Source organism: Eretmochelys imbricata, chromosome 3, assembly GCF_965152235.1.
Source record: "Eretmochelys imbricata isolate rEreImb1 chromosome 3, rEreImb1.hap1, whole genome shotgun sequence".
Taxonomy (NCBI): Eukaryota; Metazoa; Chordata; order Testudines; family Cheloniidae; genus Eretmochelys; species Eretmochelys imbricata.
The window spans coordinates 72,770,841-72,797,510 of record NC_135574.1 but is presented as its reverse complement, the minus strand read 5'-3'; positions in this window follow the sequence as shown (position 1 = coordinate 72,797,510).

Here is a 26,670-nt window from a genome sequence, read left to right as displayed (position 1 = left end):
ATGAAAATTTAAATTTTGCTGTTTTCTGATTTTTTTTAATTTAAAAACTAAAAAAAATGTTTTTAGTAAACATTTACAGTGTTCAGCTAAAAAAATCCATTTTTGGTCATAATGGTTTGCTTTGAAAATTTTGTGTGGAAAATCATTGGTGTTTTTTGACTTGGTCAAGTCGCAGCCCCAGAGCATCAAAGAACCAGAGCCCTGTTCTCTAGAGACCACACATCCCTGCCATCAAGACCATCTCCTGACAAATTTCTAGTCCCTTTTCCAAAGTAACAGGGAGCTAGAGTATTTCAAAGAAAAGGTCATCAGAATTTTTAAACATATTTTAATAATGTATTTTCCCCTATGCTTGTTCTCAGAGTGGCTGAATCATTTTGGCTGAAATTTTCCAAAACAATTCAGACTGAGGCAGACACTCAACATGGAAAATTTCATCTCAAACCATGAAATGTTGAAAGAGGGTCTTATAACAGGAAGTGTTATGCAAGCTTAATAGGTGGCACTGTCAGTCTTGTCAATAATATTTTCCCTCTGAGCTCCGATTGGCTTAACTCTTTGACTGAGGGTGTGTAGGACATGCAATACAGCTTGCCCATAATCGAGGATTTCCATATAGCTTCAAGAAACGTACTGAGCATTCTCAGTAATTACCACTCTCTTCTTCTGGATGATTCTTTGTAATTGCATTTGAGGTACCTTCCCCTGCTCTGCTCTATGCACATGTGGAGAAAAACAGATGATTCAGACAACTCCCTTCTTCCTCCCCTCTCCTGCTCTTCCTTTCATTGGATGTGAAAAATAAATTGCTGGAGTATAATATTGTGTGGGTTACATTATTATACAGTAATACTTCCTCTCTTATAACAAACCAGGTTCTTTTGGAAGTGGGAGAATTCTGATTCAGTGTTGCAGTTAGGGTTCACAAATACAGAACACGGAAAACAGGAATAATTTCTTGGTTAAGTGGCATGAACACAAGCAGTGCTATGAAAATCATAAAATTCTCAAAACCTTGCAAGAGGGAAGCATAAAACTCAGTTTAAACCAAAAAAAGATTTTCAGAAAGAAACACTTGTTTAACAATCAACATACTTGTTAAAAGTGAAATTTTGAAGAAAAATCACTTTCTCTACAGAATATGAATTTGACAAATATCTATCTATTGATTTGCATTCCACATTCCACATTTAGTCTCAAGCATGATTTGAGACTAAAATAATTTCAACAGACAGGTGGTAAAAGAGGAGAAATCTAAATTATCTACATTGATTATAGGGGTGATATGGTATATTTTCCATTGAATCTAGGTATTTATATGCCCCTTCACCCCATCCCACCCCACCCCAGTATCTAAACACAGCATGAGCCATAGGGTACCACATTCCTCAAGATGTAGGATCAGATCTCAGAAAACAGCAAATGCTATCAATAAAACATGAAGCAAAGTTAATTACAGGCTTTCATTCAGAGTCATCCTGCCACTAGTGGCCCATTATAATGAATCATTGCTCAAATGGAGCAGAGATTGACAGAGATTTTATAAACTTTCCATTCTCCAAGTTTTCCCTGTGTAATAAGTGCCTGCTGTACACTGGGAAAGTGATTAAGTATCAATTTCATGTAGGATGAGGAATAAATGTTTAAAAGACTAATGAGACACTATTTTTACTGCTTAGAGTACCTTGACTCACCCCTGAGTCAGATGAATGCCTCTGTCATTTTAATTAGTCATGTGCTGAATCTTTTTTTTCCCTCTTAAAGGTTTCTAATTGGGTTATTTAAGTAACTTTAAACTGGTTCCTCAGTAGCCAGAGTGCACTTTTTGACTCATAAGACTGATATGCTTTCTCTTCCAATATGCCACTGGCTCTTCTTTACTTAATGCTTTCGGAATAAGGATTAACATGTTTTATTGCTCAGTTGTCCATCATGGCAGCAGGTGCTCCCTAGCCCTAAACATCAGAAAACTTTTTCACATCCTGTTCCTTCTCTGTTTGAGTAAGATAGCGGACATTGGCTCATGACATCATTTGTAGCTGCCTCTGCCATTGTTGTCTGGCTTGATAGAAATGTGACCAAACAAAATCTTCAGTCGGCTCCAGAGCCTTCAGGAATGTAATCCCCCAAATCAATCAATAAGGATGCTAAAGAACTGTACAGCATATGCTTTGTTCTCCTTTGTTCCCTTCTAAATTTGTCCCTTGCAGTAGCTCACTTGATGATGTAGCAAAAGGGTGTCTTCTGCCTATATAAATAACTGTGGAAGATTCCTGATAGCAACACAAGAGACACAGAATGATGTAAAATAGGTTGCTTTAGAAGATTATAGTCACAGTTTCGGCTTAAAGTTGAGATTCTGACTGCCATCAATTTTTGAAATTAATCAGGAAGATGGCAAGATTTGCTTAAAGAAGGTAACGCTCACTGGCCTAAAGATAGCTGATTTTACTCCTTGGTGAACAAGGAGCATAAACAATCCTGCTTGCTGGGAAAGAAATGTAGGGCTAGATCTTCCGCTGGTGTATATCAGTGTACCTCATTTTGACTTCAGTGGAGCTATGCTGATACATGCTGGGTGAGGATCTAGCCCTAAATTTTCCTCTCCATTATGGACGGGACAGCAGCAGTTCCAAAAAGCTGTGGTTGGATCATCAGTACAGGTTGTAGCAGCAACATTAAAGCCACAGAAGAGAGAGAGAGAGACAGGAGCTGTGGCAGCAAGAGTTTTGGTCTCCTGGGGTTTTCATTTGTAGACTGATGTCTTGAGGTGGATATGTAAAAAAAAATGAACTAAGACATACACACAAAAGTATAAAAAGTTAAGGTAAACCCCTGTGAAACATTTGTAACAAAATGATTTGAGAATTCAAATGTAGACAAATAGTATAGTAAAAAGACTTTACATGAAGAAAGAAAGTTGAGTTTGAATACAGAAATGTATATTCCTATTTGATATACTGTTGAATGGGAAGTAAGATATGCAGGCTCTCTATGGTGTAATAACTGCTAATCAATTGCTCACCTTTCTGGGCATAAACCTTTTATTCATTTTTAAATAGCACCTCAGAATATATTTTGTTTTGATGGTGTATGTCCTGTACCTATTATCTGTCATTTTAAGTGGCATGAAACGCACATTTCTAAAGAAAAAGTAATCACTGATACACTAACTGCTCCCTGGAATGTGATTCTTCACACGTAACCATGCTTACTCCCACTTCATGAAGGATCATTATACATTTGTAAAAATGTCCTCATAATGTACTCTATTCTGAACAAAACCATAATGATAGCTGTATGTGTGGTCATGTGTAACAATGAAATGCTGGACGAAGCTCGGAGAAGGGACAAACAGGAATAAGTTTCTGAGGTAGACAGGATTTTCAGTCCTCTGAATTAGATTCTAATCATTATGCTTCCATCATCAGCTGTTCTCATTTGGTTTGGATTTCAATGTGCATATGGTAAATTCTTTAGCTTCAGCAATGATTATTTTATTTGGAGTCTGATCTAAAGACCACCAAAGTCCAAGAGAGATTTTGTCCATTTGTTTTAATGGGCTTTGTATCAAGTCATTGGTTCATTCCTAAAGAATGAGTGTATGATCCCTTTTCAGTTTTGTTCTAGTGCAGAACTGGTTTGATTTATATTCCATCACAGAAGTAGGTCTGGATAAACTGGGTCCAGAAATGACAGTGTCACGGTTGTGACAGGTTCCTGACCAACTACAGCAGTACTGTTCCTCTGTTTGCAATTTATCCATGAACATTCATAATTGTTCACGTCTAGTGTGCACAGAATAAAAAGACCTTTTCAAATAGCAGTGAGATCATTTCTGATCTGACCGCTTTTAATTTTTTGTGAGTACAGTGCTTGACACTTGTGTCTTTGGTAAATAAGCTTGGGGATAAATATGTGCTTAGCTGAATATTCCCAAATAGGTGCTGAATATTGGCTTAAGGAAAGCGTATAATAAAATAAGGGACATGATCCACAGAGTATTTGGGTAGGGAATGCTGAAGCATTGATTCTGCAGTGGTCCTCGGGGACCTTCAATAAAATTATTTGCTTACATCTAGTTTTCCAGATGTAGGAATAGCTGATGTATTGACAGAGCACTATGAATCTGAGTCTGATTTAATTTATGTCACATAACTGCACCGACTTCAGAAAACTTGGCTGGAGTCTCATCTGAGTAAGATCAAATACCCAGATTGCCTCTCAGCCTATCCAAAATTCTAATGCCATCGTTTTTAGACTATGCCACCCACACTCTGTCTCCCACTGGTCGCTCTCCATTGTCTTACACAACAAATTCAAAATATTTGTTTAAGGTTCTACTTCATCTGCTACCACATTCATTCCATATTCACTCCACTTCCTCTGCTCTGCCAGTAATTTCACCTATGATGCCAGTTTTATTTTCTTATCCCACCCATCTTCATTTATGCCTTTTCCCATGATGTCCCCATGCATGAAATTCCCCCCCAACCCTGTTAACCAACTTTAGCATCCTCTCTTCATTCAAATCTTTTAAAAAAGATGTATATGGCTAAGCAAGAAATATCCCATCAGATCTCTGCTTCCTCTTATAGAGTATGAAGATCCACCAAAACTTACAATTTAACAATTTTAAACCATATGAGCCATGCAGATGATAAATGTTTAATGTGGTCAGTAAGAAATATGGGGCTGTTGTGGTTAAAGCCTTTGTTGCTTCAAAGGACATATTAACATCGTGGAAGTGGAAAAAGTGATAAAGGGAATTTGGATGCAGACCTCTTCTTTTCAGAATGAGCAGGAGTCAAGCTAACTCTAACCTTACTAACACAAGACTTTAAGGCAGGGCCTGGGCGAGTGGGAAGCGAGTGGGAAAAATTGTAAGAGGTTGTTTTGATCTTTTTTCAGAGTAGCAGCCGTGTTAGTCTGTATTCGCAAAAAGAAAAGGAGTACTTGTGGCACCTGAGAGACTAACAAATTTATTTGAGCATAAGCTTTCATGAGCATCTGATGAAGTGAGCTGCAGCTCAAGAAAGCTTATGCTCAAATAAATTTGTTAGTCTCTCAGGTGCCACAAGTACTCCTTTTCTTTTTGTTTTGACCATGTGTAAGATAAGAATGGAATGCAGACTACAGCAGAAATTGCTGAGAAAAATAAGATATTAGGAAGGAATATGTATAAACAAAATGCAGCTGTTGATTATTATTGTACATAACAAAAGGTATAAATGTTTGCCCTAATTGTTTATCTTTTGAGAGACCTGCCAAGGAAGGGGGAATCACCGTCCATGTGCACTCTCTTCCTCCTTGCAATTGCTAGAGAATAAAGACTGTCTCTGACTTGCTGCCACCAACCTAAGAGTGAAGACTCTGTTTTCTTCCACAATATGCATGATATTTTACATTTTTGAAATTACTGAACAAACATTAATTCTTGCAACACCATTATGAGATATGTACATCTTCCCCATTTTATATGGAGGGAAACTGAGGCAGCGAGGTGACGTGCATTGCATACGAATGTGCACAAAGGTAAGCGCAGGGCTATTTCTGATCCATGACCTGATCCAAAGTTCACTGAAATAAATGGAAAGATTCCTATTGACTTAAGGGCTTTGAATTATGACCCTTTTTTTAGACAACATATTTTCACATTCTAAGTGAAACACTGAAAAAATAAAATCCTACAGCTGAGCAGATTTTGCATTTTACTGCAAATATTGATTTTTATTAAGATGAACCTTGGGATACAATGAGATAATGCTCCAAATGTATGAATATTTTAGTATGGTATTGTAGCTCTTGTAGGGTATTCATGCTTTTGTTTGTTTTTGTTCTTGCAAACTTACCACTTATGCAGGATTTGCGTGAATATGCATTTCAATTAAATACATGTTTACCTCTTTGAAAATGCAGGTCCATGCCTGTTTTATTTTCTATACCTCAGTCAATACCACATACAGACCTCTAACGTGTTTCATTTGTCAATAGAAAGTCAAGATGTATTTTCACTTGCTGGAGGTAAGGATTGAAAAAGCCATTTGATTTTTCTGAAATAGACACTTCAAAATACAATTGAAACTTTTCATTGAGACAATTCAGATCAAATGCAGACAGAATTAGCATAGCTCAGTTAAATGACTTTTTCTACCTGCTACATGAAAGTTACATGATGAAAAGAATTTATATTTTTAATATCTTTCTGCCCTGGGCATCCAATGCAATATAACTATAGGTAATACAGCATATTTTTCTTCTCTTAGGGGAATGCATGCTTCGTGTCATGGGAATTTAACTTGATTACATTTTCTGTTGCAAAGCAACCCACAACAACCACAAAATAAAATGTAATAAGAATTGATAAAAATGGGAATTTTTAAAAGGAAAACTGTTGGGATGAGTTCAGTTTCTAATGCAGGGGTTCAGATGATCAGCCTGAGTACTGTATATCTTAATTTTATTTTCCAGAGGGTAGAGCGACTCTCTAAGGTTTATCCTGACATAGAGTATTATTACATAGACCAATGTACTGGAATTGTACGGATACAGACATCTAGTTAAAAAAATGTAATACATGAAACTCTACCGAGTTAGTACTCAGGAACAGATTAACTATATGTAACTAGCCATTTATTTTTCTAACAGCAAGAGGTTTTGTTTTCAGGAGCAGTAGATCTTGGATAAATTACTACTGGATTAAATTGTATCTTTTGTAAGCCATTTCTGAAGTGGTGACTGAAACCTCTTGAATTTATATTTCATTATCTTTGCTTTAGTGTTTTTGGAGTGGATTATGCTTGTTCCGTTAATGAAGAGTGTAACTGCTCACATTCTTTCCAGAGCTCACCTCCCTAAAGTGTTTGGGCCAACATTGAAGGAATTTCTCTCTGGGTCAATACAGAGGCATCCATCATCGTATTATCTGTAACTCACAGATGTCACAGCAATGGTTCAAAATGTACAAGAAGTACTTCCAGATAGAAGGAAGCGTTCAGGGAATCTGTAGCTGCAGGTGTGGGAGTGGCAGTATCACCAACTACAAATGATCAAAAACTGTGAATCAGTCTCTCAAAAAAACCCCATGGTCAGCTTAAAATAATATTGTTCTTGTTTGTTTGTTTTGAAAGGTTGGGTTATTTTTATTTGCATTCTGGCTTTTGTGCCTTTAGGGTGCATGTAGGTCACATTTTCACGTTTTCCTCTGAAACCTGAAATTCTCAAGCAAAGCCCCAGTTCCTGGAGTTATGTGATTAAGTAAAGCTTCAAATATTGTGAGAATCTCAATAAAATCATGAGATGGCAACAACGTAGTAGGGAGTGTGAAGGGAAGGTGGTAAAGTGAAGGAGAAAACAGATGGGGATTAGGACAGAGGAATACAGGATAAGCAGTAGAGCCAAATGTGTAATATGGTAGGATTGAACCATTCCTCTGCACCTTCTGCTTCTGATGACAGTGGGCTTTTTTTAGTTGAAATATGTTGCTACATTTTTCGGATATGCAAAGTCTAAATCATGTCAACCTGCGTATGTACGTTCATGTACAACATGTACTTTCTAATCCATCACACATACCTTGATATGCCAACATCTCTTTATTTGTGTCTCAGAGTCATCAGTCGATGTCAGCTCAGCTCTGGGAATAGTTTTTGCTACTTAATGACTGTTGTAAACCCAGCAGAAGAATACTAAACATTGTTGTTTTTTTTCCTGAGTCCCTATTAAAAAATAGCTGGTGAAAATCAGCATCATCATTTACCATCAAAACAATTTCCAGTTAGACTTTCTGATTAAGTTTCTTCATGCTGCTCAATACTATACTAAGAATACCAGCTAGCACAATTTTCTTCCTTACAACCAAATTTCCCACCATTCTTTGTGCATAATCACTGTACAATTATATTTCCCTCTTTTTGTACTGTGAATACGCAAATCTTTCTATTCTGGCTATTCTTGATCTGACCAGCCTGTACTCAGAATTTTCCAGCCATTTGCTAGAAACAAAGACATGGAAGTCATCTTCTTACTGACTCCAGATGGTGCAGAAAATCATTCCAATATCATGTAAGAGAAGCAGGGAAAATCCCAATGGGCCTGATTCATTGTTATCCTGCATCCTGTATAGTCATTGTTCCAATTCAAGACAACTGCACCTGTATTTGAAGGATACCCATTCTCAAACTTCCGGCTCCCCACCCATTATCTCTCTTGGGGTGGAGATATACATCTCACTCCCTCCTAACTAGGAATTTTCCAGGTTCCCCAACAAAGTCAGACTGGCTAAGCAGGCCTGCTCTGATTTTTCTCCTCAGAGTCTATACACAGAGTAATTACCCACAGCTAAGTTTCCACAAGGCTCTTTTTAAAGCATGCACATTTATTCCTAAGGTAAAAGCCTAACAGAGAAAACCTGTTAAAATAATAATAAAAAACCCTTCACAGATGTGAATAACCTTACCAGAGATTACCCCTCCCAACCAATCTCCACAAGGGATGTGGTCCGTGTAAGTCCTTCCAACCTTCCCTAAGGATTGTGGCCCTCCCCTGGGACAGAAGGTCCTGTCTGTTTGCTGAATCAGAATGAAGGCCCTGAGTCAGTTTAAACTCAGGTTATTTATCCAAAAGTACATTCTTTGTCTGCTGGTCTCTAGAGAATATTGCCTGCATCAGTATATGCAAGTCTTTCCAGGTGGTAATGCCTATCTGGAGGAGTCGGAACCTGAGTGAATTTGCCTAATCATCTTACATTGTTCTTAGTTCCTGGAGGGATGTAGACCACTGCCCCCCATGGAATTACATACAATCCCTGGCCAACCATGATACATAAACTTAATACAGTAAGATTTAGCTAAATTCAATAATGTTTGTCCAGGAAATTGCCATATCTGTCACAGTCATTTAATAAATTTTAATTAACAGATTTTAAGGACAGATGCAACCATTCAGTCACCCAGTCTGACCTTCTGTATGATAGAGTCCATAAATATGGACATAAAAATCCACAAGGTAGTGAGCTTGAACGTCAAAGTATTGACTGGGTCCTTTTTAGTAAGAGCTGATTATACAGTTGCTACTACCACTGAGTTCAGTGCCCCTACATCCCTCAGTAAGTGCTATTTGGTATAAATAACAGCTGAAGCATAGCATCCTAGATCTTTTGTTTGCTCTTTTATGAATCCAATTAGACTTTCCAGCTATTCTCAGTTAGCAGTATGTTTGCTCACTGGTTGAGTCAGATGCCTGCTTAAAGTCCATGATACAAACCTACTGATATTTCTTACTCCCAACATGTTGCGATTAGCAGTATTCTAGTGAGCAGTTAGAAAACTAAATCTTACTAGAAGTTTGAAATACCAGGGAGATTAGTGTTTCATTTTAATCTTTATAATATTCAGAACTCCTTCTCATTTGTATTTAGTAATATATGGTACAACTCTCATTAGTAATGCTGTTGTTGCTGCTTTACCTTAGGTTTTCTTGTTGCCGTTTTCATTCTCGGGGTATTTCAAAGTGTTTATCCTCACTTTTTTTTCTGCTTCAGGGAGAGTAGGGTGATCAAAAATTTGAAAAAGGTTTTTGTCATTTTAACAGGAAATTTTCAGCTAACACTCTAATTTTGTCAGCCCTCAGTATCAGAATTCTGAAATATTTCTAGGAGGATCAATATCCAAGTGGTACAGCTTGTGAAGCTACTGAACTGAGGTCATTTTTGCAAATTACATTTTTGTAGTTGTTGCCAGCAGAAGATGAAATGGAAAAAGTTAGCAATGCAAAGTGAAAAGGGTGGTTGGTTATTGTTGTTAGGACATTTGAGCCACATTTGGCGTGTAATTGTATTTTAAGAAATATGAAGCCCACAAGTTTACCATACTGTACTACTACTTATATGTATAAGTTTGCTCATATGTGATTATTGTTTTTTCATGCAAAAATAATTCCAATTCAAATGCAGAGTTTTCTTTATACAACCATTTTAGACTTGCAAGGGAATTCAGAGAGGCAGATTAAAAAGCATATGCCTATCCCTGTTGGACTGAGGAGAAAAGGGGATCTGAATGGATTTTACCATTTTTGACATTTTTTATAGTACTTGAGAAACCTTCTTTTTCCCATTATGATATATCTTTATACCTGGCCTATAAAAGAGATGAAATCTGCTGCTTTGGGATACTTTTCATTTCTTTAGTGTCAGGCTTCTCCAGGTGACAATTGTTCATCTAATTTATCTAGTGAATTTATATGTGGAAGAGACAAAACATCAAGAAAAAAGATGAAGGAAAAATAGACAGAAATCAGAGCTGCAAACAAGACTTTTAAAGTGTATAATTAGTTTATAAACTATATATAAACACATGCATCTATGATACTTAATAGCATAGTATCAAGTAACTCTTTCAACAGTCTCTGGATGTGAAAGTTTTCATAGAATCATAGAATCATAGAATATCAAGGTTGGAAGGGACCTCAGGAGGTCATCTAGTCCAACCCCCTGCTCAAAGCAGGACCAATCCCCAACTAAATCATCCCAGCCAGAGTTTTGTCAAGCCTGACCTTAAAAACTTCTAAGGAAGAAGATTCCACCACCTCCCTAGGTAACGCATTCCAGTGCTTCACCACCCTCCTAGTGAAAAAGTTTTTCCTAATATCCAACCTAAACCTCCCCCACTGCAACTTGAGACCATTACTCTTTGTTCTGTTATCTGCTACCACTGAGAACAGTCTACATCCATCCTTTTTGGAACCCCCTTTCAGGTAGTTGAAAGCAGCTATCAAATCCCCCCTCATTCTTCTCTTCCACAGTTCCCTCAGCCTCTCCTCATAAGTTATGTGTTCCAGTCCCCTAATCATTTTTGTTGCCCTCTGCTAGATGCTTTCCAATTTTTCCACAACCTTCTTGTAGTGTGGGGCCCAAAACTGGACACAGTACTCCAGATGAGGCCTCACCAATGTCGAATAGAGGGGGACGATCACGTCCCTCGATCTGCTCGCTATGCCCCTACTTATACATCCCAAAATGCCATTGGTCTTCTTGGCAACAAGGGCACACTGCTGACTCATATCCAGCTTCTCATCCACTGTAACCCCTAGGTCCTTTTCCTCAGAACTGCTGCCTAGCCTTTCGGTCCCTAGTTTGTAGCGGTGCATGGGATTCTTCCATTCTAAGTATGGGACTCTGCACGTGTCCTTGTTGAACCTCATTAGATTACTTTTGGCCCAATCCTCTAATTTGTCTAGGTCCCTCTGTATCCTATCCCTACCCTCCAGGGTATCTGCCTCTTCTCCCAGTTTAGTGTCATCTGCAAACTTGCTGAGGGTGCAATCCATGCCATCCTCCAGATCATTAATGAAGATATTGAACAAAACTGGCCCAAGGACCGATCCTTGGGGCACTCCACTTGATACCGGCTGCCAACTAGACATGGAGCCATTGATCACTACCTGTTGAGCCTGACAATCTTGCCAGCTTTCTATCCTCCTTATAGTCCATTCATCCAGCCCATACTTCTTTAACTTGCTGGCAAGAATACTCTGGGAGACTGTGTCAAAAGCTTTGCTAAAGTCAAGGAATAACACGTCCACTGCTTTCCCCTCATCCACAGAGCCAGTTATCTCATCATAGAAGGCAAATAGATTAGTCAGGCATGACTTGCCTTTGGTGAATCCATGCTGACTGTTCCTGATCACTTTCCTCCCCTCTAAGTTCTTCAGAATTGATTCCTTGAGGACCTGCTCCATGATTTTTTTTTTTTTGTTACACCCATTTTACACATTGGGAACTGAGCCACAGAGAGATTAAGTTATTTGCCTGAGGTTGCACAAGAAATCAGTGGCAGAGTCAGGAAATTTATCCCAGATCACCAGTGTCCTAGTCCAGTATGTTATCTGATGTTCACCTTTTCTTGTAACACTTCAAAAACTGAATATGGACAATAATATATATGAGTCTGAGTTATTCAGAGATTGTTCACTGGCACACTGTGAGAATTCTGGCCCTGGAAACATAGTTTTATTGTTATGATCTGTCTGCTTTTCAGTGACTCAAAATTACGTTAGACACAGAAGGCCAGATTCTGTATACTACTGTGTGGGCCACCTTGTATGACACTTCAAGGGGAAGAATGGCTGAAGCTATGTTTGCCAGGCTTAATACATCCGTTTATGAAGAATTGGTTCTGCTTTGAACAAAGGAGCAAAGCTACAGTTATGGCTCCAATAGAGGAATATCTCCAAAAAGAGAGGACTGACCCAAAGTGGGCATGACTTCAGGAGAATACTGCTCATTCTTGAACAGGAACAGGTGGGCCATGCAGCAAGCAGAAGAAACAGCATAAGTGAAAGTTGCCCCAAGGCAGCTGTACATGAGCTGTAAATGTTACACTGCACTAGGCTGGCTTTCCTTGAAAGATACCCATGATTCACTGAGGACAGAAAGTCCCCATTGTCATTGGAATAAAAACTACTCAGTCCTTTTGAAAAATTAAACACAGCAATAGGTAAATAGGTATGCGCATTGGAACATCTGCAACCTCCAATTTGAGCAAATAATTAGACGCAAAAGCTGAATACACATACGGGTCACTTGAAGCTAAGCACATACACGATTCTCCTAGGCTGGAATTTAGCTGCAAATCTGGATGAACCCAATTATGAAATCCTTACAGCACAATATAAGGGAGTCACAAGGAAGTGTTGGATAAGATTAGGCAAGACCGTATTCCCTGAATCATTTAGCAATGAAGGCTCTGAATGTGTCTTCTCCAACAAACTTTGATCCTTCTTCATGGGGGTATGTGGGAAATGCAGCAAAATTACAAGTGGTATTTGAGCAGTATTATATTATAATACCCTTCAGGAAAACAGCCCAGTCAGACAGCACTGCAGTTACCCATAAAGGAAGAGAAAATGTTAGCTAATTACATTTCATTTTCTTGCACACTACGCTTATCTAAATCCATAACCATGAAAAAAATGTGCATGAAAGAATGTGCATGAAAGAATGTGGTGGAGTAAATATATATATATGGCACCACAAGGCATGAATCAAACAGCCATAGCTCCTAAACTCGTTGAGCCAGATCTTCAGGTGGTACATTGGCACAACTCTATTACCTTCAAGGGAGCTATGCTGATTGACAGCAGCTGAAGATCTGGCCCATTGTACTCTACTTGGAATAAAATAAAATCTACTAGCAACTATGGATCCCTTTCACTCTATAAAAGCAAATCTCATTTAAGCTAACAGTAGATACTTCTATTTTGGGGCAAGATAATCAAATCCCAACTTGCTACTTGTTCTGCAGTCCACCTGCCTGGGAGAGTTACTCTGTGAGGAACACTCCTTCTAAGCAGGATTTTCAATGGTAATTGGCTTTCTTATTTGTTTATTTGCTGAGTTTTAAAATCACTAAACATGAATTATTAAGAAATCCTCTTATTTCTCATTATTCATTTTAATATTGATTCACCTTTATAGAAAATGATACATACAGCCATTTGTATCTGGATTATGTTTTTTTTTCAGAGTACCCTTTACAACTCTTCAGGGAATGTTTCTATATCAGAAACACAAGATTAGTGAAGTATGGCTACCATTTGTATCATGAGACAGTGTTGTGAGAATTTGGGGCATCTTCTCATGGCGTGCTCATCTCTTGCTGTCCTCCTTCATTAGGGTCATAGTAGTACATGACCTTAATGACTGGATGTTGAATTACTCATATAGGCAAGATTTGATAATAGCAAACCCTAGAGTTGACATAATTGGTCCTCTTCAGTTCATATTCCATATCCAACTGTCCAAATCATTGATGAATCTGCCTATAGAATCATCGGGTCTAGGACTGGAAGTCACCCCAACAGGTCATCTAGTCCAGTCCCCTGCATTCAAGGCAGGACTCAGTAATAACTAGACCATTTCTGACAGGTGTTTGTCTCACTTGCTCTTAAAAACCTCCAGTGATGAAGATTCCAAAACCTCCTTACACAATTTGTTCCAGTGCTAAGCTACCCTGACAGGAATTTTTTCCTAATGTCCAACCTAAACTTCCCTTGCTGCAATTTAAGCACATTGCTTCTTGTCCTGTCCTCAGAGGTTAAAGAGAACAATTTTTCACCCTCCTTGTAACAACCTTTTATGTACTTAAAAAGTGTTAGCATGTCCCTCCTCAGTCTTCTCTTCTCCAGAGTAAACAAACCCAATTTTTTCAATCTTTCCTCATAGGTCATGTTTTCTAGACCTTTAATCATTTTTGTTACTCTTCTGGATTTTCTCCAGTTTGTCCACATCTTTCCTGAAATGTGGCTCTCAGAACTGGACACAACACTCCAGCTGAGGCCTAATCGGCGTGGAGTAGAGTGGAAGAATTACTTCTCATGTCTTGCTTACAACAGTCCTGCTAATACATCCCAGAATGATGTTTGCTAGTTTTGCAACAGCGCTTCTGTAGTACTCCTTCCTAGGCAGTCATTTCTCATTTTGTAAGTGTGCAATTGGTTGTTCCTTCCTAAGTGGAGTACTTTGCATTTGTCCTTATTGAATTTCATCCTATTTACTTCAGACCATTTCTCAAGTTTGTCCAGATCATTTTGAATTTTAATACTATCCTCCAAAGCAGTTAAAAGTGTCACAGTACACGATTACTGAAAAATTGTTTACTTTCTCATTTTTATCATATAATTATAAAATAAATAAAATGGAATATAAATATTGTGTTTACATTTCAATATATAGAGCAATATAAACAAGTCGTTGTCTGTATGGAATTTTAGTTTGTACTGATTCGCTAGTGCTTTTTATATAGCCTGTTGTAAAGCTAAGCAAATATCTAGCTGAGTTGATGACCTCTGAGTACCCCCAGGGTACACATACCCTATCTAGGTTGTATTTCCCTAGTTTGTTAATAAGAAGGTCATGCGAGACAGTTCTTACTTACGTCAAGATATACCAGATCTACCTCTTTTCCCCATCCACAAGGCATGTTACCTTGTCAAAGAAAGCTATTAGATTGGTTTGACACTATTTGTTCTTGACATATGCATGTTGATTGTTACTTATCACCTTATCTTCTAGATGTTTGCAAATTGCTTGCTTGATTATTTGCTATTAATACATTGGTTGTCTTTTGTTATCTATACACATTGTCCTTGATCACACTGCCATATCAAACTCTTGTGAGCTATTGTATATTGCTATAAATGCAGTAACCACTTTCCACTGAACTGACATACTAGAGATTCATACCCCCTTGAATTTCCTCCTCCTCTTTATAATTGTTATGGGATAAAACCCCTTGACTTCAAATGAACACTGAATGAGTGGTCTTGATCAATTAACCCTTCAGTTCGGGCTCCATTACACCTCTATCTGTTTTTCTTAAATCTCTGTCATGAATAATCAAACTACAACAGTTCCAGGCTATAATCTTTGATTGAAACAAGTCATGTACTAGAAAATGTATTAAGAAAAGAAAATAAATTTCCCATTTTTTAAATATGGATCTGACTTTTTGGTGTAAAATAACCACAAGCTCTGGCTGATGACCTGTGCTGTAAGCTTCCACATAAAATACTGATTGATTCAGTTAGATGTTTCAGGCACTGCACAGGTTGTGTATCAATAAACATTGTTAATACAGAATACACTTTGGCATTTTCTTGGGGAAACAAGATCTGTCTGTTTCTTTTCATATATTACTCATAAAAACAGATGAATGTTATACGTGTGTAAATATGACTCACAAATGAGTTGTATGGTTGTTCAAAATGGGCTATGTTGCCAAAACTGAAATGAATGATTTTCCTTTAACCTACATCCTGAACATGGCGAGATTTGGCAAAGGTTGTAGCAAAAAGGTAAAGAGATTTTTCTTTGGAAAAAAAATCTCATCATATAGTAATCTTAATTGGCATGACAATACTGGAATAAATTCAATCCAGGAAAGACTCTGGAGTCTATTAAGCTCAACCTAGAAATGTTACCGGGTTGTGGGTTTTTTGTTTGTTTTGTTTTAATGTAGGAAATTTTTTTTCTCTGGAATGTCTTCAGAATTTGTCTTTGGATACTCTTTGGAATTTGTTTTGCCAATCTTCTATTCAGTGTACAGCAGCATCAGACATTTTGAATAGCCGAAAAGCTTATTGTAAAGGAGAATACTTTTTATGCAGTACATACCTATTTGGACTCTATTATCTAAAAGGTGGGAGAGATTAAGCTGTTGTACTGTGTTAATCTGTTTCTTAAATTGTTGTTCACTGCTTTCTTCTTACTCATAGTTTGTAACTGGAATTAGTGTCATGACCCTTTTTAAAGTTCTCTTGTCCTGAAGAAGCATAGGAATTTATTTTACTATAAATGAATGTTTTTCCACTGTGCAGAGCGTGAAATTCCTATAGGAGAGGAGGAAATTGAAAGGACCAGGATTGTAAGCTCCTTGCCTGGACAAAATTTGATTCTGAAATACCTTGTGTGGTATAGGACAGATCTTTTCCCATTCAGCAAAAGTGTGAGTAAAGGCTACACATAGGTACAAGTAAAGTTGTGCCCTAGAGAGTAAGATCCTGTGGAAACAGGGAAGTTACTGCACAGCAAGGTAGAGTGTGAATACACAGTGCACTAGCTACTCTGCACTAACTTGCTGAGTGGATTCTCTTATGGTGCACCAAAAGTGCCTTGGGCAGTGTGGCTCAGTAAACTTGGCAGCTTTCCCTTGCTGTGTACAACTGTCCAGCCAACCATAATGGCTACATGCTCCAGACACACTCTTTTCCGACGTAGACAGGAGATATTTGGATGTCCTGGCTGTGTGGGCAGAAGAGACCATGCAGGCACAGCTACAAAGCAGTCATTGAAGTGTTGACATCTTCAGTCAGATTGCACAGGGGATGTAGCTGAAGGGGTATGGTGGGGATCAGCAGAAGTGCCATGGGAAAGCAAAGGAACTGCACCAGGCATGTCAGAAGACCACTGAGGCCAACAGTCAATCTGGTGCCGAGCCACAGACCTGTGACTTTTGCAACAAGCTGCATGCTTGGTAGAGACTTACCAGCAAACCACAGTGCTCATTAACAGTGAGGAGGAGGAGGAAGAGGACAAGGGTGGAGGACATGCGCCCAGGGGATCCAGCTGTGTCACAAGCCAGAACTTGTTTGAAACTCTACCACAATCTACCACAGTCCCAGCACTTGAGCATGGGTGAGTGCAATGCTGGGGAAGGAACCTCAGGTAAGTGTGTGAATGGATTTCCCATTACCATGTTTAAATGTACTGATGGTTCCTGACCCCAGTGTAACAGGACACAGCTATTGACTTTTTGTTCATTTCCTCATATTAGAAGACATAGCAATACAACAAAGAGAGGTAGAGCTATCTGTTTGTCATTCCCCTGTAGAGTTAGGTGAGGGGCTAAGAGGGAGGCATGTGGAGCAGTTTGTTTATGTGCCCAGGGATGTCCCTTGAATCCTCCTGAGAGATCTTGATGAAACTTTCATGGAGGTGCTCTGCAATCCTCTAGTGCAGGTTTTTAGGGAAGAACCCTTATTTTCCCCTCCACGTTAGGACACTTTCCCATGCTGCTCCATGACAATTTTGGCAGGCATAATTGCAGTAGACAGGGTAGCAGCATATGGGCCTGGGCAGCCTGGGGATGCCAGTCGCAGCTGTGCTCTCTGTGCCTTTGTTAACTTCAGGAGTGAAATATGATCTAAAATCACCACCACCACCACCTGTGACAAATAGTGTCAATATTCAGTGCCATTTCTCTGTACTAATCATTTCCGGTAACCAAACAATTCCCTCCGCGTTTCCCCCCACCCTTGCCCTGAAGAGCCATGCTAACTTTGGCTGGATTTGGAGAGGGGCGCTGTGCACAACCACTCTGAAGATGAAGTGTAATGGAGTGGCACTCACCTCTTGCCAGTGCCCCCTGGCCAAGTGCATGTGACTGCACTCTCTCTAATTGCTGTGGGTCACACACCATCTATATGTGAAGCAAACAAAGCCCTTCAGAGGTAACACAGTCCATCAAATCTTTGATCTTTTCTGGGGGTCTTCATTTCCAGCTCTGGGCCTGCTTAAGCACTAGCCCTTTTATTGGACTCCAAACAAAACTTGTCCCCTTCTCAGGCTTTGTCCACTCTGCCTGTGGCCTGTGGCCGGTGGAGGGACTCAGGAACAGACATGACATGACAGTCATGTCAGAAGGAATGTATAATCACCTTCATCCTCTCCCAGAGCTGAAATCACCTGACACAGCCCTGAGTAGCTCTGGAAACATTCTGAAGTGCATGGGCCAGTTCTCCACAGAAATAACATACAAAGACTAAAGCTTTGCATTCAGAGTGCATGAGTTTAAAGGATCAAAGACCAATAACCTTTTCAGCCCCAGTGTGGCAGCCATGATGGGCCTAGTAAGAAAGGTGGAAGAACTCATTGGAATATTTACTGGATTTTTTGAAAGGAGTTCCAGTACCAATAACCTTTAGAAATGGCAAAGAAGCATAAGTGTACATTCATCTCTACTAGACAGATCTTGGAAGACACCAGCTGCATATTTATGCACATTGGGAGGACATTGGAGTTAACATTATTAACTGGTTAGAGAGGATTATTTTTCCAGATGTATATAATCAATGGCTCCATGTCTAGTTGGCAGCCGGTGTCAAGTGGAGTGCCCCAGGGGTTGGTCCTGGGGCCGGTTTTGTTCAATATCTTCATAAATGATCTGGAGGATGGTGTGGATTGCACTCTCAGCAAATTTGCGGATGATACTAAACTGGGAGGAGTGGTAGATACGTTGGAGGGCAGGGATAGGATACAGAGGGACCTAGACAAATTGGAGGATTGGGCCAAAAGAAATCTGATGAGGTTCAAGAAGGATAAGTGCAGGGTCCTGCACTTAGGACGGAAGAACCCAATGCACAGCTACAGACTAGGGACCGAATGGCTAGGCAGCAGTTCTGAGGAAAAGGACCTAGGGGTGACAGTGGACGAGAATCTGGATATGAGTCAGCAGTGTGCCCTTGTTGCCAAGAAGGCCAATGGCATTTTGGGATGTAAAAGTAGGGGCATAGTGAGCAGATCGAGGGACGTGATCGTCCCCCTCTATTCGACATTGGTGAGGCCTCATCTGGAGTACTGTGTCCAGTTTTGGGCCCCACACTACAAGAAGGATGTGGATAAATTGGAGAGAGTCCAGCGAAGGGCAACAAAAATGATTAGGGGTCTGGAACCATGAGTTATGAGGAGAGACTGAGGGAACTGAGATTCTTTAGTCTGCAGAAGAGAAGAATGAGGGGGGATTTGATAGCTGCTTTCAACTACCTGAGAGGTAGTTCCAGAGAGGATGGTTCTAGACTATTCTCAGTGGTGGAAGAGGACAGGACAAGGAGTAATGGTCTCAAGTTGCAGTGGGGGAGGTTTAGGTTGGATATTAGGAAAAACTTTTTCACTAGGAGGGTGGTGAAACACTGGAATGCGTTGCCTAGGGAGGTGGTGGAATCTCCTTCCTTAGAAGTTTTTAAGGTCAGGCTTGACAAAGCCCTGGCTGGGATGATTTAATTGGGTATGGGTCCTGCTTTTGAGCAGGGGGTTGGACTAGATGACCTCCTGAGGTCCCTTCCAACCCTGATATTCTATGATTCTATGATTCTATGAAAGGGGGAGATGTAATAGAATGCTCAAACTGAATTATGTTCAGCCGCTACTTGGTATATGTAACATACCTTATCTAAGCTGGTAACAGAAATAGCCAGCAGTACATTGAAGTATCTCATAGAGCAGTGGTTCCCAAACTTGTTCCACCGCTTGTGAGGGAAAGCCCCTGGCGGACCGGGCTGGTTTGTTTAGTTGCCACGTCTGCAGGTTCAGCTGATCGCGGCTTCCAGTGGCCGCTGTTCACTGCTCCAGGCCAATGGGAGCTGCTGGAAGCGGTGCGGGCTGAGGGACGTACTGGCCACCACTTCCAGCAGCTCCCATTGGCCTGGAGCAGCGAACCACGGCCACTGGGAGTCGCGATCGGCCAAACCTGCAGACGCGGCAGGTAAACAAATCGGCCCGGCCCGCCAGGGGCTTTCCCTGCACAAGCGGAGGAACAAGTCTGGGAACCACTGTCATAGAGAATACATCTCTTGTATCTCTATCTAAACGGAACCTCTGTAGCCAGTCCAAATATACGCAGAAGTCTGACCCGTTAGTAGCAGCCCTACAGTCTACCATGCACAAGGAATATGTGACAGTATGTAATTATTATCCCCATTCCTCAGACAGAGAGGTTAAGTGATTTACCAGTGCGTATCTGGGGATGGTGGTAGAGTGGATTACACATGTGGGATTGGATTTACAATGGGGCCTCCATTTGTACATACATTTTTGGTGCATTAACATCTGTACATTTTTGACTACCTTTATTCTCTTTCTTTGATTTGTGTATTGCCTTCTGTCAGATTTCCACTTTGTCTTACATTCAGTTTGCATGTCAGTTTAAACACTACTTTAGCAGTCAAATGATTTTTTTTCCATTTCTAAATTGGCTTGTTTTCATTTCAGCACTCCAGTACATTGACCGTCAACACCAGTCTGTTCTGCCGCTAAATTGAGTCACTTGTGATGTTATTTATGTTTGTTATAAACTGCTATTTACACAGCAAGCTATAAACTTGATTTACAATGATCATGTTAATTGACTACATTTGACTGTGCACCTCAGCTGCCAGTAATTTGACCATAAATTTTACAAAATTTTGTTTTGGTTTACAGTGTGGGAGGCCCCTTTGCATTTTCAGAGACTATATTATCAGTGATGTTCCCTTAATTGCCTGGCTGAAAAGAATGTTGTAGCCATCGCTCTCCGCTATGGAGATAATGAATGGCAGTCTCCCATGTGCCAATTTATATCAGGCAGTAATGCAGGGGTTTTCTCATGTGACATTGTGACCCAGTTATCCTTCAGGGTAGCATACGAGGCCGCAGCCCTCTGCAACATCAGGCTCTGATAAATAAATGTAATAAATGTAATAAAATAAAGATTTGGCACACAAGCATTAAGTAAGTCCACGGAGTTGTGCATTATTCTGGAAGTTGCTGAACAGCAGAAGGTAAAGTAATCACTCAGTAAAGTCAAGCTGAATAAAATAAAAGGCTATCTCAAGTTACAATTGATTTCAATCTGCTGAAATATGCACTGTGCATTTTGATCAGCTCAGTAATGCTGTGTGGTCTACTGCTAGTAGGCTGGGACACAACATTTTTTGTACTTCTTTTGGCTGCCCATCAATTCATCAAAGCTTTTCTAATTTACATTTTATTTCCTTTGATACAATCAATGTACACAATACAGGGTGCTACCTTGCAGTTCTGTACTTTGATCTGATTTGGCATTTGTGATCAACATAGGCTAGCAGTGCTGCAGGTTAGAAAAAGTTAGCTATTGCCACCAATTACATTATTCAGTGACCTTCTTTCTCGCTGTACTTTAGAAACACAAGTGCATATTTCAAGATGTCTACACTATTTGTTTTACAGCACAATACTCTGTAAAAATGAGTGGGTAAACAACATTGTATTAATACCAAGATGAAGAGCCAGTGGCTACTCACCCACTATAACTTTGATTTTTAATCACTATTACTCTGAACATTAAAAATAATATTAATCAGGAACATAAATATTATTCGATAATTTTAGGGAATAAAAGTAACTGGTTAGAGAATGTGAATAAGAGGAATCAGGAGACCTGCTTTCTTTTATATTGACTGTACCTCTCATTCAGTTTGTGACTTTGGACAAATCATCTCCCCTCTCTGCACCTCAGTTCCACCAACTGTAGAAAAGGAAAAGGAGGACTTGTGACACCTTAGAGACTAACCAATTTATTTGAGCATAAGCTTTCGTGAGCTACAGCTCATTTCATTGGATGTAATATGGAGTAATATGATTATCCGTTTTTCCCCCCAAACTTTGTGAGATCCCCAGGTTAAAAAGAAAAGGCTATTTATGTACAGTATTATTAAAACGTCTGCTAACTAATGGGGGATGGTAGGTGTAGATGATAATCATAGAGGAGGGAGAATATGGCTGAAAAACATCCTAAAGATGCATTCACCTTATTTGTATGCATGATGCATGAACACATGTACGTACCAATATGAGTGATGTTAGCAAAGTACATTTCCTTCCATCTTTAAAAGGGACTAAACAGGTGAATTATAATAAAGTGCCTATTTTTATATGAAGGCTGAAAAGACTTGAGAACCTGAGGGGAGTAACCATCAGTTGTGATGGACAGCAGCTGGGAAAACATGTTTCTGTAATGGGGGCTATTTATTCTATCTATTATAGCAGGCATTTAGTCAATGCTGCTCTAGCTATGGATGCAAAAGTTGTTGGGTTTTTTTGGTTTTGCTTTTTTTTTTTTTACTGTCCCTTGTTTTCACCTATGTTCTGAAAAATTCACACTTGGAGAATTAAGTCTTCTGTACTTGGTACCTGTATAAAGGTGAATGTCACTCTCTGTCCTGTACTATTTTGCTGCAACACCCTTCTGTTCCCCTCCCCCATGTCTTCACCTCAGCTTTAGTCCTTCCCTTCCTTCTTTTTCCCTGCTCTGCCTTCATCTGATCCCCTAATAACCAAACCACATCCCAAAAATCAAGAAAAGAAAAGAAAAAGTCGTGGACCTAACACACTATTTGCCAACAGTGTTCACTGTTGTTCTATAGCCCTTTTGTCCGTCTTACCTGTTTAGATTTTTGAGGAAGGGACTCTTGATTGTGCTATGTTTGTAGAGTGGCTAGTACAACAGGGGCAGGTCTACTCTACCACTTAAGTAGATCTAATTTACATCACGCAGGGGTGTGAGAAAGACTCTCCCCTGAGCAACTCAAGTTACAGTGACCTAAACCCTGTCCACACCAGCACTATGTTGGTGAGAGACACTCTCCTGTCAACATAGCTTCCGCCTCTCACAGAGGTGGAGTAATTATGCCAATGGGAGAGCTCTCTCCTGTCAGCATAGAGCATCTTCACCAGACATGCTACAGCAGTGCAGCTACATCAGTGCAGGTGTGCCAATGTAGCACTTCTAGTGTAGACCAGCCCTAGGGCCCCATTTTTGGTTGGTCCTTAGGAACTACCATAATAAACGTGATTAATAATAATTATGGAAAGCTTAATATAAATCATTTCAGCCATTTCTGAGTTAGGTGAAACAAATAAATATTAACAATTTTAAAAATGGATCTATGCTTTTTTAACAGCAAAGTGTACTGAAGTTTCAAACTTGATAGAGATCACTTTAACTGATGGATGAATTGCTGTTTATATTACAGTACTATATAATGGTCTCAGCTGAGATCAGGGGCCCATTGTGCTAAGAACTGTACACACACACACACACACAAGAGACAATCCCAGCCATGAAGAGCACACAAACTAAACAAGAAAAAAAAGGTAGGAGAAAAGGATTATCATCCCTATTTAACATATAGGGAACTGATGTGCATGACTCAGGGGAAGTGGGCTTATTCGTATAAGGATTCTTGCTGGGCCCAATTAGGGTGGAGTAAAAGGATGGCTGGATTCACCTGTATACTGTTTTGTGCTTTGCCTGCAATTATAAAAGCCTAATTTTGGGAGCTCAGGAGGAGACAGAGTTGTTGGGTTTTATCAAGAGAGACGGTCCTTAAAAGTATTTCTTTTGTCTAGAAAGCTATTCCCCGCAGGCTGTTTTCCCTATGGAAGGAACTTATTTATTTTTGAAACCTCTTGTGTTTTAAATTTTTGTTATTTATGATTTTTTTGAAGATTAACTGCTGTACTTTTTTTATGTGTGAGACAAACATTTCAACGCAGTATGGGTATAACCTTGAGACTATTTCACTTACCAAATGCCGCAGTACCTCTGGAGTACTGTAGAGTTCCCTGTTGGGTCTGGTCTCATTGAACATCATAAAAGTGGGAGCAAAGAACATGTTATTGATGTTGACAAATGGAGAGGTGCAGTAAGGAGAGAGAAAATAAATATGTGTCTTGGGAAATTCAGGCTCTTACATCTGAGGGAGAATACTCAGAAACACAGATAGTCAATAGAAGTGAGAGACTAGCAAAGGATCAATTCCCACAGCAACCTTGGGATGACTGTGGACAACAAATGGCATATGAGCTTGTAACATGTATCACAGGGGGGAAAAGGCAATTGTGATTTTTGGCTGAGTGCACGAAGGAATCACATCTTGTACAAGGGAGTTAGTCTCTCTACAGCACTTGTGAGACTGCATCTGAAATAGAGTTCATTCCAAGCATCACAATACTTGAAATATATGGAAAAAAGGGAGGCAGTTCAAAGAAACAATAAAATGATTCAGGGCTCCAGGGACTGACTTCTAAGAAAAGATTTTGAAAGAGCCAAATAAAATGTGATGTTTAGCTAAGCAACAGCTGAAGGAACTAGTTTGATATGAAGTTAGCACACATATTTTCTATGAAAATAGTGTTCTTCCATTGTAGGGGACGAGGGAAGAAAGGCCCCTTTTCCTCAGTCCCCATACACACCCACTTCCCTACCACAGTCTACTTATGTAGCACTGCAGAAGGGCAGTAGAGATACTTATAGTAGCTGCAGTGAAACTTGGCAACCATTCAGTCTATTCATCAATGTGCATGCATTTCCTCTTCCCTGGCAGGTGAAATAATACTAAATAATGCACAAAGACAGTTAATCTGTACCCAGAGTATTTTAATAAATAAAAGGTAACAAATAAATTCATTCAGAACCAAGGCTTCTTGCCAGTGCTTGTTTTTGAGAGAAATACCAAAAGCTTGCAGAAGTATCTCTGAAAACTGTTTAGCTGCTTATTTCCATTTTAAATGTGTTCTTTTTAGTCAGACTATTACTAGGTTTCATACAGTAATTACAATCGTGGTATAATACAAGCCCTTTACAAGAAATAGAAAAGGAGGGACATCACTGACAAGGATAAGTAGTAATTAACTCTACTATTTTAATTTCATGTTTTCCATAATTCTTGCTATACCCCATTTTCTTTTATTTGATGGTACAAGCATTGTGAAGAAAATCTGTTACACAGAAAATGGGTCACCTTATGCTATGTGTCCCATGCTCCACATGCAGGAACAAATCACACGGAACTGGCAGCGCAGGACTAGATAATTCTTTTAAGAGACTAAGTCCATAATAAAAGTCATGCAGTGCTGTGTTGGGCCAGAGGGAGCACTGGGATGGGAGCTTACCTGCTTCAGGGATGCAGAATGTCCCCCAGCTCCCTCCATGTTAGTGCCTAGCCATATGCTTTTTAAGAGGATAGACAGACATAATTACAGGTTCTCACTGACCTCTTTTGAGGTTCCATGCACCACCCGTGGAACAGGGAGTCCCGGTGTTCAGTACCCCTGCCTCAGTCAGCATTAACTTGGGCAAGTTTGTCCCATGGGTTTGATGGATAGGGGACTGTCACAGAACATATTGAAGTGCAGTGTTTTTTCCTGACTTTCCTGTGGAGACTCAAGCTCCCAGAATACTCACAGAGAGGCTGCTATTGCATCAGTGAAAGGGAGAACATAATTTAAAGCCAACACATTCCCCTGCAATTCTCATATTAATCCCCATTTTCTCCAATTTAACTCATAACATCCAATGTGGAACTGCATCAAATGCCCTACTGAAATCCAGGTAGATTAGATCTACTGCTTTTCCTTTGTCTAAAAACAACTCCATTATCTCAAAGAAAGAGATCAGATTGGTCTGGCATGACCTACCTTTCATAAAACCATGTTGTATTTTATAACAATTACCGTTTTCCTCTATGTCCTTAACTACTTTCTTTTTTCAAAATTTGTCCAAAGACGTTGCAGACAATTGAAGTCAAACTAACTGGCCTGTAGTTTCCCAGAACTCTTCCCCACCCCCTTTCTTAAAAACAGGTAGTCTATTAGCAATGCTCCGATCATAGGGTAGGACAGCCCAAATTCACAGATTAATTACAAATCCTTGTTATTGGACATGCAATTTCAAGTGCCAGTTCCTTTAATATTCTTGGATGGAGATTATCTGAGGCCACCGATTTGTACCCATCCATATTGGATGTTGTAATGTCTACTTCCATATCCTTGTTTCCATTAGACAATCTGCCACTACTCCTAAGATCCTACTTATCTTTATTAAAAAACAGAGGCAAAATATTCATTTAGGTACTGGACCAGGCCTAGATTATCTTTAATCTCCACCCCATCCTCAGTATTTAACAGACCTACTTCTTACCTTGTTTTCGTTTTATTTATATGGCTAAAGAATCTTTTATTATTGGTTTTAATTTCCTTTGCAAGGTCCAACTCTGCTTGGCTTTTGGCAGTTCTCACTTTTTCCCTACATTTTCTGACCTCCAAGAGGTAGCTTTCCTTGCTGATCCCTCCCAGCTTTTAATCCTTGTAGGTTTTATGCATTGTCTTAATAACATGTTTGAATTGCTTGTTCACCTCCCAGCCGTCTTCCCAGAATTCCTAGTTTTAAAGCTCTTTTAAGCAATCATGCCATCCTCCATCCCAGAAGTCTATTTCTCTTCCTACTCACATGGAGTCCATCCCAACAGAACAGTCCTCTGTCTGTGAATGTCTCCAAGTTGTCAAACACCACAAAGCCCTCCTTATAGCACCAAGAACTG